Source organism: Ranitomeya variabilis, chromosome 4, assembly GCF_051348905.1.
Source record: "Ranitomeya variabilis isolate aRanVar5 chromosome 4, aRanVar5.hap1, whole genome shotgun sequence".
Lineage (NCBI taxonomy): Eukaryota > Metazoa > Chordata > Amphibia > Anura > Dendrobatidae > Ranitomeya > Ranitomeya variabilis.
The window spans coordinates 546,396,200-546,403,686 of NC_135235.1; positions in this window are offsets into that span (position 1 = coordinate 546,396,200).

Sequence of the window (7,487 nt, forward strand, 5' to 3'; positions counted from 1 at the left end):
CAGAGGGTGTTGTGGAGGAAGAGACAGTAGGGTCTCTGTCAGGGGTGGGATCCTGACAGAGGCTTGGCATTGAAAGAGAACGTAACGGGTCCGCGCCAGCTCCGGGAAGCGGCGGGATCCAAGAAAGGACTAGAAGCGAGATAGATTGTGCTGAGTGAGAAACGAGATCAAGCAATAGGAGAATACCAGTAGGGGTCATGCTGTAAGACCGGAGCAACATCCTACTGAGGCGCACTACCGGTGGCCGGAACGCCGAGGGAGTGGAATAGCATACAGCTTCAAGCCATACTCCAAACAGCGGCAGGGCAGTCAGTTTAAGGCGGGCTGTCTAACACATATCACCTATGAAGTCTTGGGGGGCAATTGCGGGAGAGGGGCGTCTCTAGGGTCCCGGAAGAACTCCAGGCCTACCTGACAAACGGGTGCTGTTCTAACTGTAACATCAGGAAGGGACGGAAGATTAGCAGAAGATCAGTTAATCGAGTTGTGAGGGAACACGAGAAACAGACACAACGGTTGTGGGGTACTTTCCGTAAGCATAGCAGGGAAGGACTACAACACATAGCGCTAAGAAGGAAGGCACCGATTTCCACCTGTGAAGTGAACTCTGGAGGTGCCATTGGACCGGCCGGACTTGCGCAGCCTGGTGAACCATATTCTGGACTGAGGACTCAGAGATCTCCAGTAAAGAGGTAAAGAGACTGCAACCTGGTGTCCTCGTTATTTACCGCGACCTGCACCCCACAACTGCACCGTTACAACACCACTTATTGCACCGGACGTCCCCCACTGACAGACAGGGCCACGGACCGGGTCTAGCCACCGTGACAACCCCAGGACTGAGACTCAGAGGCCCGGCTCCGGGTACCCCTCGGCCCTGCGGCGGTGTGGGGGCGCTCCAAACTTGGCGTCACGAACAGGATCTACTTAAGCCTGAAGAATCGGGTCATGTGTGCCTTGGAACTGTGATTTATTGTGCTTGGATTGTACTTTATTGCAAAGACTGTGCTGCGCCATTTACCGCCAAAAGTTCCCGCCAAAAAAAACGCCGCCATTGCTACGCCAGAGAGACAGGAGGGCGTGCCATGGGAGGAGACTACCAAAGTGGCGCCAGAAACGGTGATCGCCCCCTGCGCCTCTTGTTGCAAAGCGATGACCTGCCTCAAAGCAGAGAACCGCCCCCTGACTTGCGACGGCAGGAACGAGGTGAAGGAGGAGCTCGACCTCGGAGAAATGGCGGAGTCAGATGCATGCACTGCCACCGACTATCAGACCGCGATGATGAACGGCAAGTACCGGAACGGGGAAGGAGCAGTCCCGGCTTACCCTCGTTCACCAGAGGTGGACCTGTGTCCTCTACAGCCGGCGGATCCGAAGCCTTTGGAACAGATAGCGGAGCCGAGTCACCCAATCCCGACCTCGGAGTCAGCGGAGGAGGAACCACGGCGAGCGGAACAGCGTTCGGGGACCCCATCGGAGGAGCCGCGGTCCGGGCTGCGGCCGACTCCAGCACCCTTGTTAATGGACCAGATCGGCATCGATGGAACCACATCAGGCGCAGGTACGGAAAGCGCCCCTGCGCACCCCCACGAACCCGCTTCCACGATCGGTCCCCATCTCAGTGAGGGTCGACGCTTCTCGGCGGGGTTAATGGTATTACCCCTTGATGCCCTGGGAAGGATGGTGCCACCGCTGCCGACTAGAATGGGGGAACCCGTGGATGTGAGCCCAGACGGGGTAGTTCTTCGGTGGGACAACCCCTGGGTTGGGACAGATGGATCCCGGGAGAACGGATTCACTCTTGCGGTGCTTACGTGGGAACAATATAGACAGTGCTTGATCCTACATTGGGAAGGACGGAAAGAGGTCGAGTTGATGGGTCCATTGAAAGTACAACAATCCCCTCCGGCATGGGATGACCGAGACGCGGTCAGGCGGGGAACTGTGTTGGCCTACCATGTAAAAAGGGGATGGGGCCTCATACACGAGCCGGGATTGGATACTGATGTTTTTGTTGCGCACTGTAACGTAAGGACCCCCTGCTGTGGCCGAGGCGGAGAACCGTTGCAAAAGGGGGATCAGGTGACCTACAACCGTCACCAGAACCCGCTCGGGTGGTATGCACGGAACGTTCGGCGGTGTATGTCTGGAGCCGCGGCACTCACTACCCCGGACCTGGTCCCAGGAGCACCCGACCTTGTCACCATCGCAACGGTGCGCCTGGTAGCAGCCACCGAGTTGGCCAGCCGAGTTCACCTTCACATTCGGGCCACGGGCACCGGCGCCACAGCAGCCGGAGGCCCGGACCCCCGGTCACCTGAGCAAGAGTAAACCTCGGAAACCTGAAAATGTAAATAGTTTTGTCCGTTAACTGTTTGTATACTGTTTGCTGCTAAACCCGTTCAGGGTTAACTCTTTATGGATCCCTTAGTTGACCCGGGATCCCTATTGTTTGTTTTTCCTACCAGTTTTTGCATAAGTTTTACAAACTGAGAAATCATGAACAGTGCATGATCCAAACTTTCGTGTAAATAGTTTGCACCTTCTTAAAGGCGCTTTCTACTGGTTTTACTTAAAGACTCTTTGCGAAGATACCGTTCTGGAACCTTTGCTGAGCAAAGACTGGTAGGCTGAGAAGACGAGCTACCTCAGAAAGACTTGATCCCCTCTTAAGGGGGATGTGTGACCTAAACTTGAAAGTGATACTGTTTTAGAATCGTAATATGATGATGCTCTGGAAGAAATGTAACTGTTATGCATAAAGAAAAGTTATGTGTGTTTAATCTGTTTGAAATGTGAAACCTAGATAATGTTCTTTAAAAGGAAAGATGCAGAGAGCCCGTAGGGGAAGAATTAGAGTCCTGCATAGTTGAAAGAAAGGAAGTAATAACGAAGGTGAGGATAGAAGGTAAACCCTGAGTCCCCATAGAAAGTTAGTTCGTTACTAAGGACAGAGAGTGAACCCGTAGGGGTTAGGGAGTGAGTCCTTATAGGAGCCAAGTAGAGCCGGCTCAGTGTTCTCAAATTGAAAGTAAAGTTATGTTCTATACTATGTATAGTAGTTGAAAAGGCAGTAGGCCCTGGCTGAACGGGGCGGTCCTGTAACAGAAAGGAGAGGCAGTAGGTCTGGCGCCGATAGGACAGGCGGTCCTGCAGATTCCAAAGAAGGCGAATGAAAAGTTAGAATACCTTATAATGTGATTATAGGAAGGTCTTTAGTGGATTTAGAGTGTGAATCCTTAAAGGCAATGTTAAATTATTGTTCACAAAATTTGCACTTAGTAGAATACCCGGTTGGGTAATGAGAGTTAATTGGAGCCTGTTGCTATGATATTTAATTATGTTTGTAACGTTAAAAGTGTCCTCACCTCCCATAAAGGGAAGCCTGTTCAAGTATACTTATTGTTTTGCACTCAACAAAATTGTATGTCTTTTTGCTAACCTGTATTGTTGTTTTCTTCCCAGTCCCAGAGTACTGTGTTTAACCAGGGGGGAGTGCAGCGCCCCAGAGTCCTGGTCGTTGCAGTACTGTGGATCCGCCACTATGGGGAGCCATGGTACGTTCGATGGCACTGAAGGAGTTCCTCTGAGCAGGTATCACAGACACCAATATGTTTCACAGCTGGGCCTCCGGGGGGAGCTAAGGGTTCTATTCATTAGGCCACTCCCCACCATAGTGGGTAAACTGGGGGTCAGGCAGGAAGTTAGAGGAGAAAGCTGACTGGATTGAACGAAGCAACACCTTGTGGCAGAGGGTGTTGTGGAGGAAGAGACAGTAGGGTCTCTGTCAGGGGTGGGATCCTGACAGAGGCTTGGCATTGAAAGAGAACGTAACGGGTCCGCGCCAGCTCCGGGAAGCGGCGGGATCCAAGAAAGGACTAGAAGCGAGATAGATTGTGCTGAGTGAGAAACGAGATCAAGCAATAGGAGAATACCAGTAGGGGTCATGCTGTAAGACCGGAGCAACATCCTACTGAGGCGCACTACCGGTGGCCGGAACGCCGAGGGAGTGGAATAGCATACAGCTTCAAGCCATACTCCAAACAGCGGCAGGGCAGTCAGTTTAAGGCGGGCTGTCTAACACATATCACCTATGAAGTCTTGGGGGGCAATTGCGGGAGAGGGGCGTCTCTAGGGTCCCGGAAGAACTCCAGGCCTACCTGACAAACGGGTGCCGTTCTAACTGTAACATCAGGAAGGGACGGAAGATTAGCAGAAGATCAGTTAATCGAGTTGTGAGGGAACACGAGAAACAGACACAACGGTTGTGGGGTACTTTCCGTAAGCATAGCAGGGAAGGACTACAACACATAGCGCTAAGAAGGAAGGCACCGATTTCCACCTGTGAAGTGAACTCTGGAGGTGCCATTGGACCGGCCGGACTTGCGCAGCCTGGTGAACCATATTCTGGACTGAGGACTCAGAGATCTCCAGTAAAGAGGTAAAGAGACTGCAACCTGGTGTCCTCGTTATTTACCGCGACCTGCACCCCACAACTGCACCGTTACAACACCACTTATTGCACCGGACGTCCCCCACTGACAGACAGGGCCACGGACCGGGTCTAGCCACCGTGACAACCCCAGGACTGAGACTCAGAGGCCCGGCTCCGGGTACCCCTCGGCCCTGCGGCGGTGTGGGGGCGCTCCAAAACCTGCTGCCTCATTCATGAGCTCTGCATAATCCCGCCACCCACCACTGATTGGCAGCTTTCTGCCTATGCACAGTGTACACAGAAAGCTGCCAATCAGTGATGTGGGCAGGGTTATACAGGGCTCAGCATTCGGAGAGATGGTAGATCTACAGCAGAGCAAACTGTGATTTTATCAAAATTGCAGCAAGCAGCCTAGTAAGTGATACATCGCTGGAAACAGGGTCTTTGCTCCTATATCATGCTGCTCTCAGATGGGGCAGAACATGCCTGGTGACAGATTCCCTTTAAAGCCCAGTGATAATTGGGATTTTGCACTGATCTTTTCCTGACTCTTATTCTGCCTTGATCTAATCTGCACATCTAGACAAATTTGCTGTTACGGAGCCTGGGAAAGCTGTGTGGGAGCACTAATGAAGCTCTACTAGTTGTTAGCTATCCCTGGCTGAATTTTTCTAGTCATTTGTAATTTCTCTGCCGCTAAGGATCTTTCACAAGTTCTCGATGTATAATAATAATCCACGTGCCTCCAGTCACGGCTTTTCCCTGTGTTTTCCATGCGCTCTTTATGCTATGCTCTTTAAGTCACTGAGTGTATGTTACAGCGCTCGTACTGATCCATACGAGACCAGAAATAGGCCATGCCCTGCAAAATTGTAAAATATGTCACGGCTTGAATGGCACCATTGACACTTGGCCGCTTAGTTATTAATGGGTCATTCAAACACTTGTCATCACCGCATGCAATGAGCATTTTTACAAAAGTGAAATAGGAAACTAGAGTAAAACAGTAAAACATTAATCTTTTTATGAATTCCTTTCATCTGGAATGTTATAACTTATAATCCAGAACTTTAAATGCAAGTCATTCGGATTCCAGTGATTAAAAAAGGGGAGATTATAGAAATTTATCAGAAAGATTTCTACTAATCAAACTAGTTATATGGCTGTACAGCAGAGGTGTCAAAGTGCATTCCTCGAGGGCCGCCAACAGGTCATGTTTTCAGGATTTTCTTAGCATTCCACAAGGTGCTGGAATCATTCTGTGCAGGTGATTAAATTATCACCTGTGCAATACAAGGAAATCCTGAAAACATGACCTGTTGGCGGCCCTCGAGGAATGCACTTTGACACCTCTGCTGTACAGGACCAAAAATAATAGTAAAAATGATACCTGTCTTTCAGTAATCTGAAGTGCCAATGCAGAGTAATTAAACTTTGAAACTGCATGAAAATGTTCTTGGAAATACAATGGGGGCGTTACAAAGCACGCATAGTGTATGGACACACCCCTAATGCACGTCCAGGCTAATTTGCATTTGGCTTCTAAGCCTGATTAGTGCTCACTGGCATTTCAGATGGCTACAAGAAAAGTACTACTGCTAGAAAATCATCCTTGTAGACTGAAAAAAATAATTATATATATGTTAATTGTTACCTTTAATTATAAAGTTGCACTAAGTTTCAGTGTGCAAATTTCAGAACTTCTTTATTTTCAGCACACTCCTTCCCCACTGATATATACCGTAGTTTGCAGACTGCTCAAGAGTTTGATATTCTTCTCCCCTCTGGGAGTGTCTCTCCCAGTAATATAGGCTGGATGTGAGGTCTGTGTGCAAATGACGGATGTCAGGTAGGTACACTAAATAACATTTCATCAATTCTCATCTTTGGAGTCTTGTGATTTTCCTTAATATTTGGCTCTCAAGAACAATCACAAGATCAATTCTTCTCCTGGAAAGGCTTGGACATCTCATGGTTACAGAATACTAGACATTCAGACATAGCAAAAACCGGCATAGAAAAAAAAGAAAATGTTTCAGAGAAGAGTTCACAATTGGAAGGAAAAGAAAATGACTGTGCAGTATACAGAGGTGACACATTATAACACTAGATGTCATAATTTATATACAGATTGCTCCCCCTAGTGGTAGCTACATTCAGACAGAACTATTTTATTTATCAAGTCACAATTTTTTTTTAGATAAAAATGTAATAGCAGGAATCTGGAGGGGTGTTCTTTATTTTAATATAGAGCTTTATCAATGGATTTCATATGGGTAGATAGATAGATAGATAGATAGATAGATAGATAGATAAAATACAAAACATAAGATAGGTAATACTCCAATAATTCAAATTATTATTATTATTATTTATTTATATAGCACCATTAATTCCATGGTGCTGTACATGAGAAAGGGTTTACATACAGGGTTATAGATATCAAATGAGATATTGATATAGGTTGATATTCACAGATAATGGATAGAATATAAATTCTCAATTGGTCTTCCTGTACTGACTATAGTCATGCCAATGGTAGTTATAAGATAAAGAAAAATCTGTATTTCCCTCATTATGGTATTGTACGGTAAGATACTAATATGTCTTCAGTTCTTCCCGTTCATGGGACAAACAGTACTTCCAGACATTGCAGTAAAACGTACATCTTTTCACTTGCATATCACTGAATAATATACCCGTGCAATGAAAAGATTAATCTTTTTTGTCCGCATTGTATCCCCAGAGGTCTCAATGTTTTGGGACTGAAAGGACTGAGGCCTGGAATTTCACAGCCCAGGGTCTTTGGGGGCTTTCAAAGATTCACAAAATCCAATACATTAGGATAGGAAATTTGAAGCCTTGGATGCTAGAAATCTCGCTGATCCGTAAAGTAGCCATGTCTGACTCTATGGTATTATTCAGGGACAAAAAAAGCTCAGGGACAAGGATTCAGTTAAGAGGATGAAAGTTTCCTGCTCTGCTGTTCAAGAAGAGAAGATTCTGGTAGGAAAGAACAATGATCTGAGCTTGGGCTACAAGCCCCTCATAT